Source organism: Phasianus colchicus, chromosome 3, assembly GCF_987193195.1.
Source record: "Phasianus colchicus chromosome 3, bPhaCol1.hap1.1, whole genome shotgun sequence".
NCBI lineage: Eukaryota > Metazoa > Chordata > Aves > Galliformes > Phasianidae > Phasianus > Phasianus colchicus.
In genome coordinates this window covers 11,633,424-11,645,588 of record NC_143438.1, presented here as the reverse complement: position 1 = coordinate 11,645,588, position 12,165 = coordinate 11,633,424, and the positions used below count along the sequence as shown (strand labels likewise).

Genomic DNA, 12,165 nt, shown 5'->3' with positions numbered 1-12,165 from the left:
TAGTGCTGCAGGAAAGCATTCCTTTCCTATTATAATATTTGGAGTTTTCTACTTAACATTACCATATCAACTGGAAATACTTAGTGATTGCACAGAATCCCATGGAACAAGAAATCCTAAGAAAATGCACTGCTACAGGCCCAGACTTCCATCCTACACCAGAACTATTTGCCACTGGCTCAAATGAGAACTCCTGGAGCATGATCCAAAGACTTCTGAAATCACTGATTCTTCTTCTCTTCTAGTTCTGATTCATACAAATAACAAACCACACTAAAAAAAAGAACAGAAGAAGTGCTTAGAGCTGTCTGAGGAAACACGGGACAGGTCCTCAGGTAATTAAATTACCACAGTCTGCAATAGTTCTTATTGTAGCCACTGAAGTTATGCCAGTTTTTCCTAGCTGAGGCTTAGTTAGGCTTTCAGTGTTTGAACACATTGTTCCACAGTCTGTTGCTTCTTTGTATATGTGGGTGGGATAGAAATCGGATTGCAAATACAGTCCTTATGTGACTTCAGGAGTGCTGTAGATGACTATATGGCATTTTGTACATAAAATAAATTAGTGAATTTAACTCATTTTTCATCACTTAATTTTATAGAGATGTGTAGTTGCAGTGGGGGACTCCTTGTACTAGCTATACTACACAGCTGAGGTGAGGATCTAGTGCCTTGAAGGGCTTGTAGCTATGGCTAATCAGTCCCTGAGGCTAGGTTGGAGACACAGTGGCTTTCACCCACCTACTTTACCTCACTCAGACATGCCTTGCCATCAGTCAGAACCCCCGAATCCCTTTCCATGGGGCTGCTCTCCAGCTCTTGCCCCTCAGTCTGTACATATAGCTAGGGTTGTCCCATCCCATAGTTGTCCCATATGAACAAATACATGCTGCATTTGTATGCTAACAATCATGAAGGTATTCCAAAACAACCAGAATGGAAGCAAACATAAAATAGGGACATCCAATGTAAAGTGTGTCAGAGGTAAAGCTCCATTTCCAAAGGCTGCTGACTGCTGCCTTGTGGCAGAGGGAGAAGTGCTTCTTTCTACAGTGCATGGAGCCAGTGATACCAGTGCTCATCAGGCAACAAGCTTGCACCATAGAGCTTGATGCCTGATTAGTCATTTATTTATATCTTGCATGGCCTTTAAGCAGTCAAATGGTTTCCTCCTAAGACTGATGGCATTTCAATTAGCACTGCATCATTTGGTGCATTCTTCCTAGGCCTTTTCCAGCCTGAACCTGAATTCACATCTCTACTTTCCCTCCTGAAGATGCAAAACTACAAAGCGACAAGCCAGCTGAAGGGGCTTGAGTCAGTAATTCCTCCAGGGATTAAGGGGACAGAATATTTATAGGCAGTCTAATGTTTTAGGGTACTTTGAGTTTGAAATCTAGCAAGTAGTTTTTAATATAAAAAGCACTAAACACTTAACTTACTGAAAGGTCATGTTTACATAATATATGCTGACCATTAGCCATGCAGAGAAAAAAGTCATACATTTAATTTTACTTTGAGCTTTCTGCCTTTGATAAATTTATTATTATTGTTGTATTAAAGCCATTTTTTTGTCCTCTGTGGGAGTTATAGCACTCAGCACTTGCAGGGTTGGGTCCGAAGTAACGATGGGAGCAGTAACGTGACCACTCTTGAAACGTACTGCCTAACATCTAAGAAGGATCAGAAAGACAATCGTTAGCCCTGAGCATTATATACAAATGAAATAGGGGTTATCTGGGGGCAGCGTAATTCATTAAATGTTCCTTCTAAATGTAAAACACCAAATTCCCTTGACACAGTCTGCCTTTCGATCTGCAGTCTAGTTGTGACATAAAAATGATATTACAATAAGCAAACTTAAATTCAGGAAAGCTAGGACGCAGCTAAAGCACATTTTATTGTTACAACTTGTAATGAATTAGCAGGGAAAATATGATAGATATCAAAGTCCTTTGAAAAAGCACTAAGAAATATCTGATACCTGATTTTAGTAGATGGGTCTGGATTGTCAGCTGGTGTCAATCAGAAGATTTACATTAACTGTAATGCAGTTACCCCTTAGCTCTGTTGGCTGAGAATCTAATTCAGGAGCTGTGACAGTTGGTTAGGAATGCATCTATGTATATTTTCACCTTCTTCTTCTACATCCTTCTGTTTTATTTCAGATAAATGCTGAGGGAGTATGAAACCAATATTATGAAGATGATAAAATTACACTGTGCCTGAAAAACAGTTTATTTCAAGTGAGAGCATGAGGAGATCAAAACATGTGAAGTTCAAAAGCCCCTCTTGCAACAGTAACTGCAAGTTGTGTACATTACCACTGAATGTAAAATCTTCACATCTTTGATGCATTTATCCATTCATTAAAGTTTCTTATCAAACACAGAATGAATATTTGCCCAGTTTTGCCAAACAGGACAAAACAAGGCTGTGATTTTCTTAGGGCTGCATGAGACATGTTTATCAGAAAAAGGTGAGTCTTTCTCATGCTGACCTAACTCCATAGTCCTGGGATCACTTCTACTGCCTGGCTTACCTTCTGTTGTTTAATTATTACAAGCTGTATTGAAAATCTTTGGAAACTTAGTTATTTGAACTCCAACTTAACCAGCAAAGAATAGCTGGATCTTCTGCCTCATGAGCTGTCAAATGGAAGGTTCTCTGTAGAAGCAATGGTTAATGATTTTAAAAATATTATCTGTTACTGTGCCATGAAGGAAGCCATTCCAATGACAAGGATGATTTAAAGATGTTCCCTCCCTCTCTGCTGATGCTTTCCTGCTCTTATATTTTATCATGTGAAGCAGAGGGACCATGAGTGAAGGTCTGAACAAAGGCTGTGTCTGCTGCTGACCACAGTGGAGATTCAGTTTTGCTGAACAATGCTCTTTTTCCAGATAGGTTGCCAGTAAAATGTGAAAGAAAATTAGACATGTTAATGTTAAGGTCCTGCATAAAAGTTTTATAAGAAGCCACTCAAGTGAGAATATGAAAATAATTGTGGAGAGAAAAAGAAAGGAAAATCCTTAAAGGTAAAAATTTGTGCTTCCTTTGCTTTCCATCACTGTGTTTTTAAATTTAAATGTTGGCTTGTGTTTGAAAAATGCATTATCTACCTGTTCAGCTTTTCTCAGGCTTGGTCCATCCTGCATCAGTTCCACTGAACTAAACAGATTTACTTCTTTATCTGCTGAATTTCACCCAGTGGTTTTGAAACAATAATGGAAATGCACTTGTAGGATCCCCCTGCAACTCAGATTACATTTTAACTAAAGATATTGCTTACATCCTTCAGGACAGAGAAAATAAAATATTGTTACAATCATTTTCTAGAAGAATTTGGTTCCTTTTAGGCCTACTTTTGACTATGTAGCACTGTAAAGAAGGCAACAGGACAAACAGTTGTCTGGCCCCTTACTAGTGTTTTATTACTTCTTTCTGAGTGATTCCCTTTTTGAATTCAAACTCTAGGAAGGCTTACCTTAAAAATATACAATTCTACTGAGTTCAGCAAGTTACATGATTTATGAAACCAGGGTCACCACTTCTTGCTGTGAATTGTATGCTGTCAGTTATTGCAAGCACCTTTCACTCATTAGATATGGAATTATTGGAGTCTAGAGATATTCTCTTAGAAGACTTTCACACATATGGATATTGGGGTACAGTATCCAAGAGCTGCTTTTCAGCTAGCCACTGAAAGAAACATTTCAGGCCACATCCTCGGGTGGTAGGAATCATTGTAGCTCTTTGCTTTTCTGATTTACATCAGCGCTAAGAATCTGGCCTGTTATCAGTGACCTCGTAACTAACCATTTTTGGAAGTTTTGCTCTGGAACAGTGTAGCAACACTGAGACATTGTCCCAGACAAATACAAATTGTTTTACACCAACTCACATCAGGTATTCTGTACCTCACATTGATGGAACAAAGCACGTTATTTCCACTTAATGGAAGAAACCAACATTGTTATTTCCACTGCTCTAGTGTCAGGACTTTTTATTTCCACTGCAGTGGTTGTTCAGGCTCTCATAACTAATAAGCCAACATCCACCCTGCCAAAAAAAAAAAAAACCAACAAAACAGCAACCCAACAAAAAAAACTTGGTTAGTCTGAAACACATTAGAGCACGTAAAAGAAAACTGACTCCAGGCTGCAGACAGAATGGAAATGTCTGTTGTCCTGATAGCAGAGTGGGGTTTGACTAAAAAATGATATTTTTCTGATGCATTGGCAACCTTTGGATTCTTTTCAGTTCTCCAGATGATGCAAATGGGAAAAGAAAAAAACAAAACCACAAAAAAATAAACAAACAAAAAAACCAACCAAACCAAAACAAAAAACCTCAAATAACCAACAACAACAACAAAAAACACACCACAAAATAGCAATCAGAGGGCATATATTGATTCCACACAAGCTTCAAAGAGAGGAATGGAAACACGTACTGCTTGCTTACAGTTGTTTAAAGTAAATACCACTCAGGTTTAAAACTTCTGAATACAACTTGTCAGATACATATATGCCATGGTGGGGAGTAAGATGTCTTGTTTTTATTGCTAACCAGTGGGAAAAACAGGCCTGTTACCCATGCAACTAAAACTCATTCACTCATGTTTATATGGGTTTATTAGCACCTGATGCACTGTTAAAGTGAGGGAGAATTCAAGAAGAAAATGCCAAGATGTTACTTCCTTGTGGAAAAATAATTCTATTATTTGTGAAGGCAATGATTTTATCTATTTGATAAATTAACACAAAATACGTGTGAGCTTATACATAGAGATTATCACCTTTCACCTTGGAATGTGTTTGTAAGCTCTTTACAACACTTTTTTTTTTTTTTTTTTTTTTTTTTTTTCTAAGAGGCTTTTCTTACTCCAGACTAACTTGAGAATTCACAGTGTAAGAAAATGATATGGAAAACTGTGTTGTACAGCAGATTTTATAAGACAAAACACACGATTTTCAGTAAAATCTTCTGTGAAATAAATTCAAGTCAACACAGCCATGAAGTTTGAGGATGATATAAGCATAAGATGTGTGCAGCTTATATTATTGAGTGTTGGTGGCACTACTTCAAAACATCTCCTACAAGTGCCTGCAATAAAACCTGATAACATAGAATGAACTCCTCTGACCAGTACCAGCTAATATCTGCCCAGGTTCATCATACATCCTCACCCAGTGGCATCAGAGACAGGACCACCCTGAACCCTATTTCTCAGGGAAGATAAGAATGTCAAGTTGGGATAGATGTCAGTTCAGTTTGGGTCACTCCGGATTTGTAACAGTGAGCAAAAAGTTGCAGGGAAACAATACTGCAACTCAGCAGAGCAGGAAAATGCTGAGTATCCTCAGGCTGGAAGTTGGGGTTGGGGTTACTCACCTCAATGCCTTCAGCTGGCCCCGTGTGCAAGTATTGCAAGAGCAGCAAGTTGTCCATCTATGCAAGCAGGAGATCAGAGCAAGGAGAGCAAACATTCTACTGCACCAGGAAAAGCTGTCAGATCCGCACCAAGGCAGGACTGGCCGGCGGAGGTCACTGTGACTCCACACCGCCTGTCCTTGGGCTGCTTTGGGAAAGAGCTCTGCTGCTGCTGGAATAAAGGAAATAGCAACATTTTTAGTTTTTCTTTCTTTCTTTTTTTTTTTTCTCCCGGCACGTATAGTTTATAAAAATGGAGACTAACTGATGGCTGTAATTTTGATGGAGATTTACCTGTAGGCAAGATGGCAATCAAACCCACACTATTAACAGAAGGCTGATTGAGTTAATGAATATAATTGTCAACTCTACAAACTGATTCAGTCTGTCTAAGAATCCATCAGTTTGTCTTTCTTCTTGCAGTTTGTCCCCATTTGTGTCTTGCTGTATGGTAACTGCAGGTGAATAGCTAAAATCCCTATAAATATAAAATTGTTTGAGGGAGGACTGATGGATGCGTGGGAAAAAGAAAAGGAGATCTGCTATGCAGTGTAGTGTAATTTATCACTGTACAATTAAAAGAGGTAAATTTGGAATAGGCAGCTGAACTAGTAGGTAGTGTTACCCTTTGTGTTTATCATAGGGTCATGGAGCAAATTCAGGTCCTTCACTGAAATAAGTCATGATTCAATGATTCATCCTTAAATGATTTACAGTTTGATGGATGAGTTAGCATACAGAAAGCACGCATAATGTTACTGCAGACTGATGCTACAAAATAGCATTAATATCTTTAAGAGAGTGAGAGAGGGGAGGAGTTGGGAGCACAGGGTCAGGAATACCTCCTGGGGTCAGAGCTTTGGGACACAGCTGGCTTGGTGAGTCTGCAGCAGCACTGCAAATCCCACCTCCTGGTCTGCAGGTTGCCTGCCTGACAGGGCACCCTGAGGGTCTGCACAGAAAAGCTTTCCATCCTCCCCATCGGTCAGGCTCAGGTTTCAGAGAGAAGGGCATGAGAAGATGAGGGATTACACTGAGAAGTCAGAATAGCCTCAGGCCAGGGTCAAACTAAATACAGAAGTGCCCTATCCAGATCACACAGCCCTTCTAGGAGCAGTAAGTAAAAGTGACCTTGACAGGTGTATCAGAAAAAGCTTACATACATGGAACTTTTGAAAGAGGCATGCACATTCCTCCTCCTTTGTAGAGCCTGACTGCGGTGCTCAGAGCTGACATTGCTGCAGGGTGAGGGAAAGCAAACAGCAAGAGTAACCTGCATCTTCCCAGGGGTCAGACAGAAAAACACAAGAAACAGCTACTAATAACGTAAAGAAGTGTTACAGCATTAGATAGTAAGACATACACCTTTTACATGGGAAAAATCTGTATTTGCTATGAAGACGCTTGTACCAGCAAATCTGAAAGGAAGGAGTGCGAACTCATGGCAAATGAGGTCAGAATTACACAGAAAGAGCATGTAACTTTTGGTCTTTTTCATGCAGAGCAACAGATCTCCCTCAACTGTTCCATGAGAATCATAGAATCATAGAATCATCATGTTTGGAAAAGGCCTCTAAAATCATCCAGTCCAGCTATCCACTTATTACCAATATTTCCCCACTAAACCACGTCCCTCAGTACATCTAAATGTTTCTTGAGCACCTCCAGGGACAGCGACTCCACCTTTCCCTGGGCAGCCCATCCCAGCGCCTGACCACTCTCTTGGAGAAGTATTTTCTAACATCCAACCTGAATTTCCCCTAGCACAACTAGTGGACATTCCATCTAGTCCTATTGTTAGTTACATGGGAGAAGAGGCTGACACCCACCTCACCACAAGCTCCTTTCAGGGAGTTATAGAAAGCAATAAGGTATCCCCTGAGCCTCCACTTCTCCAGACTGAACAATTCCAGCTCCAGACCCCTCACAGCTTTGTTGTCCTCCTCTGGACATGCTCCAGGGCCCAAAACTGAACATTGCACTTGAGGTGCAGCCTCACCAGGGCTGAGTACAAAGTGACAGTCACTTCCCTGCTCCTGCTGGCTACACTATTTCTGATACAAGCCAGGATGCCATTAGCCTTCTTGGCCACCTGGGCACACTGCTGGCTCATGTTCAGCTGAGTGTCAACCAATATCCCCAGATCCGTTTTCTCTATACAGTCTTCCAGCCACTCTGCCCCAAACCCATGGCATTGGCCAGGGTTGTTGTAGACAAAGTGTAGGACCTAGCATTTGGTCTTGTTGAACTCCCTTCCATTTGTCTCAGCCCAAACAAAATATCAGGTGGAGTCACCTGAAGAATTAGATTCATGCCTGTAGTATTTTTGCTGTCTGCAAGTGAATCATTTTGGCAACTGAAGGAAAAAGACAAAGATGTGTATGGATCTGATGTATCAACATCTTAACAGAAGGTGGTAAGCAGTGGCAAGGACCTCCTCTGCACAATTTCATGGAAAGAAACACAAAATCTATTTGCAATACGATTCACTAATGGATATAGTGTGAGTGATGTATTGCCTCGTGGAGCTGCACAGGTGGGCAGAGTTGTGTAATTAAAAAAACAGAGGTATAACTGGGGAGACTTACATGAAGTCTCCTAATAAAAAGGCAAGCAACTCTTTGGAAACACATATAGCTGTATGTAGGCAATGCTATGCTTTGCCATCTTCTCTTCATCTACAACTTTTTAAAACATGGGTGATACCATCATGTCTATCTATGTTCTGATGTGAATCTGCATTCTCAAAGCCTTACATGTATGAAAGATTTATAACCTACTGGCTCCTATTTCAGCTGTTCCTTAACTGTCTCTTACATATCATTCGTTTTAATAGAAAAGCACTTTGCTTGTTCTGTCTTGCACTGTTACAAGAGCAAAGAATCCTGCTTCTCCCAAATTTCCTTACTCTGTTTCACCATGTATCTCATGGCTTGTACCTGGTTAATACACACTGTCTGAACAACAGCAAGTTTATTCCCAGTCAGCTGGATTAGACAGCAGGTTCCAGAGGCTATGCTGCCACTGAATACACCTACATCAAATTTAACATGAAGGGTAATCAATAAAAATATAAGCAATCCATTTGTCTCATTCTGTTTTTTTTTTTTTTTTTTTTACACCATACAAATGCCCACGTACAGCTGGCTTTCAGCTGTTTCAGAAGTGGTATCATCATCATTTATGGAGCACTTTGGGCTTCACAATTTCTATCATAATGTCACAACTTAAATGTGCCATGTCCCAGTGTTCTTGCAGTGCTATCTGATGGAAAGGAAGTTGCTTTTTGTGCTTCCACATATGTATTACCTGAATCAGCAGAGTCTGTAAGTTATCTGCATATGCAAACAGTCAAAAAAAAAAAAGTGAAAATATTGAAAAAAAAGAAGAATAGAGTGGAACTGTGTTAGCAACCCTAATGAAAAAGTCAACATCTCTTGCTCAAAAATGAAACTAGCTGAGAGTTAAATTAATTGAAATTTTAATCACAATCCATAATAACAACAATAGGATTCTTTTCTGTTTTTTCATGCATTTGAAGACTGCCTGATTGGCATTTTTCAAAGGTGGTGAGAGGAAAGCAGGGATTTCATGTGTGCTGCTCAAGTCCTGTCATGCTTGTCTGCCTATGAGAACTGAAGAACTATATACATTATCAGAAGAGTCAAGAGCAAAAGTGCCATTCAGGAGAGAAAGAGTTTTCAGTTAAACTGCTCTGAGCTTTTCTGTTTGTTCAATTTTAGTGGCTAAAAAGAAGCTGGAAAGAGGATGTTGTGCTTTAGATTCAGCATCCGTAATACCTATATTAGGGTGTGAAAGTTGCACTGGATGAGTGATATCTTGGCAGCCCTCCCAGCAACTTAAGTGGGGCAGGATTTTACCCATCATTTTTAAAGCAAACAAATACAGGAGAAAAAGAAAACAGAAGAAAAATACTCATACTTCTCAGTGTAATAATGAAAGAAAAAGAACACCACCTTAGATTTTAGACAGACCCGTGGCACTAGTCTTTCACAGAAGGGCTTTTGACAGGCCATTGGATCAGGATTTTTTGTCTGAACGTATCTAAATATCTGCCCTAAGTATAATTCAGGAATAAATGCTAATCTCTTATTTTATTTTATTTTTGGGGGGCGTGGGGAGGTGGATGGTTGGGTATATATATATATATTTTTGGCTTAGTAATATGACAGAGACTTGTCCTCTCATTTTACCTGAAGAATTAAGATTCCAAATTGGAAGTAGTAGCTCAAATTCAGACACATGTACAGTACTATGTCAGAGTTAATCTCTGGAAAGAACAAAAGACTTTCCACTTACTTTTAATACTAATTTTGTGATTTTTGTGCCACACCAATAATGTCATTATCTCAGCATTGAAAGCGTGAATGTAAACTGTACATTCTCTTCTTTGAAACATTTAAACCTTTGATGGATAAAATGCTAACAAATGTGACAATAATTAAGAAATAATCCTGCACAATAATGAAAGACATTAGATCTTCATGAGTAAATGGAACATCTCAATTTTTAATATTTTTAAATCTGTGGTAGGCATAGGATAATGTTCTTAATTTGTTACTTTTTAATTGAAGATCAAAGGGCATTATAAATTGATTTGGACAATACTTATTTTCTTCACATACTCTGTGCCTGGGATATTCTGAAGTTATCAGTAACCTTTGGGAGGGTTGGCAAAGCAATGTGTGCTCCTTCTATGGCCAAATATAACATAAGCAAACATCCTTGCTAGTAAGCGTAAATATTTTTCATCTTAAAATCTGATATCACATGATTGAGTTGGATTTCCAAACCTTCTCAGGTGCTACGATGATGGGCAAAGCATGACACCTGAAGTGGGGAGGTCGTGGGTCGTGTTCAACACATGCCTGGCTGCTTTAATTTACAGCTCCTCATTGGCAGCAGATCTGTGTAGAAGAGTTCCTCCTCCTCAGCCATTCAAAAGTACATATTCAGGAAGCTTATTTCATCTCCCTGGAGTTTGGGCTTATTGATTACTCACATACTTAAACATGTGCTTAACTTTAACAACTTTGTTAAACTGGGGACTAAATCACTTGCAGCTAGTATCAGTCTTGTGCAAAAGGGATATACATTAAAAATAGGAGATCTAAAGATAAAAATCAAGGGATGGATGACCTTAGAAAAGACATTAGGCAGATTTGAGGCATTCAATCCATTGTTGAATCTCACCCATTGATGTTTCTGTGCCTTTTTGTTGAGCTGAAGCTTCTTTTCCTCCAAAACATGGACATTAATCACTGAAGGCAGAGCTAGTAGTGTCAGTATCTGAAAGACGTTAGTAGTGAGAGAAAAATTGGCTATGTAAATGCAATACTTTATTCATACTACTTTAGCATAACTGTTGTTTTAGAGGGATGAAAGGTATATTTTGGAACTGCTACTAAGTAGGATGCAGAATGACTCCTGACCTATATTATGCCATTGCCTCTCAGATACTTTAAAAATAATTTAACAAAATTTCATCATGCAATTCCATCTGTTCCGTTTCAACTCCAATCCAATTTTTAACTATATGGTATTTCACAGATTGACATCAAGTGAAATCGGCTAATCCTGCTCACAGATGTGTTTCACTCCAGTAATACAAAGGAGAAATGTACCCATTAGGAAACAGAAAATAGAGGAGACAGACAAAACTGCAAATATTATTTCAGTTTCAGCTAATTAATTACAGGAGAAGAAAGATTCTCTCAATACCACTATCTGCAAATGCTGTTACTGGTCTGAGTACCCCAGAGCACAGCCCTCAGAAAGTGCTCCTTTAGACTAGTTGCATTTAGAGGGTGAACAGAGAACATTTATTGCTCTTAAAGTAGTTTTCTGAATAAAAATAAAGCTTCTTATTTTTGGAGACAGTCTCCAACCTACCTTTAAAACTCAGTTGTTTTCCACTCTCTTATTTCTCACCTCTTTATTATTATTATTATTTCTTTCTGTTCGCAAACATGTTCTCTCTTAGCACAACCTATATCCCATAGTGGAACACTAAACCTTCAAGAATTTTGAGTTTACAAGAACCTGTTATGTCCCATTTTCTGACTGTGGAAAAGTGATTCTTAGGGAAGGGAAAATGGCTTGTCTAAAATCACACAGTGAGATTAATGATGGAGCCAAGCATTGAGCATTTATGCTGTGGCCAGATGATCACTGAGATTGGATTTATGCACTACTGGATCACCTGGAAATACAAAGTTGGTGCAGACTGGCATGCATCTTGTTGAATTATTCACAGCACACAGGATAGCACTTGTGTCAGCTGGTGCCATGAAATAACCCAGACTACATGAATCCTGTATGTCATTCATTCTCATCTCTCAACTCTATTTTGGGATGATGGCCTGTTGGACTGTGTTAGACAAGTTAGCTCCTACTTATGAGTCTATTATAACAGCAGGAAAAAAAACCAAAACACTAGAAACTCATCGTGTCACAAGATGCTTTCTACATGTTCCAGGACAAGAGTTTCCAGAATGCAGTGGAAGTCAAGATGGAGCAGCTGATGGCTAGGCTCCTGAAAGGGACCCTCTCCTGCTAGTGATTGGTTATAGAAATGAGCAGATAACCGAGAGTAATTTTCCAGGCTGCATCAGCAAGGAAGGAGGAACAGGACAGAACTGCATTTTGCAAAATCATTTTTGGTTGCTCAGGCTCCTCTTCCAGTAGGAATGTGGGTCTGTGACAAGA

The 12,165-nt window shown here is 39.3% G+C and overlaps 1 long non-coding RNA gene across 1 annotated transcript in view; it reads right to left on the bottom strand.

Moving 5' to 3' along the window:
- Positions 1 to 4,897: 4,897 nt before the first annotated feature.
- The window catches only part of LOC149918402 (uncharacterized), a 79,506-nt gene continuing 72,238 nt past the window's right edge, over positions 4,898 to 12,165 (bottom strand). Inside the window, exon 3 of the long non-coding RNA XR_016465422.1 lies at positions 4,898 to 5,608. This is a non-coding gene — a long non-coding RNA (uncharacterized LOC149918402). The remainder of the gene's footprint in view (positions 5,609 to 12,165) is intronic.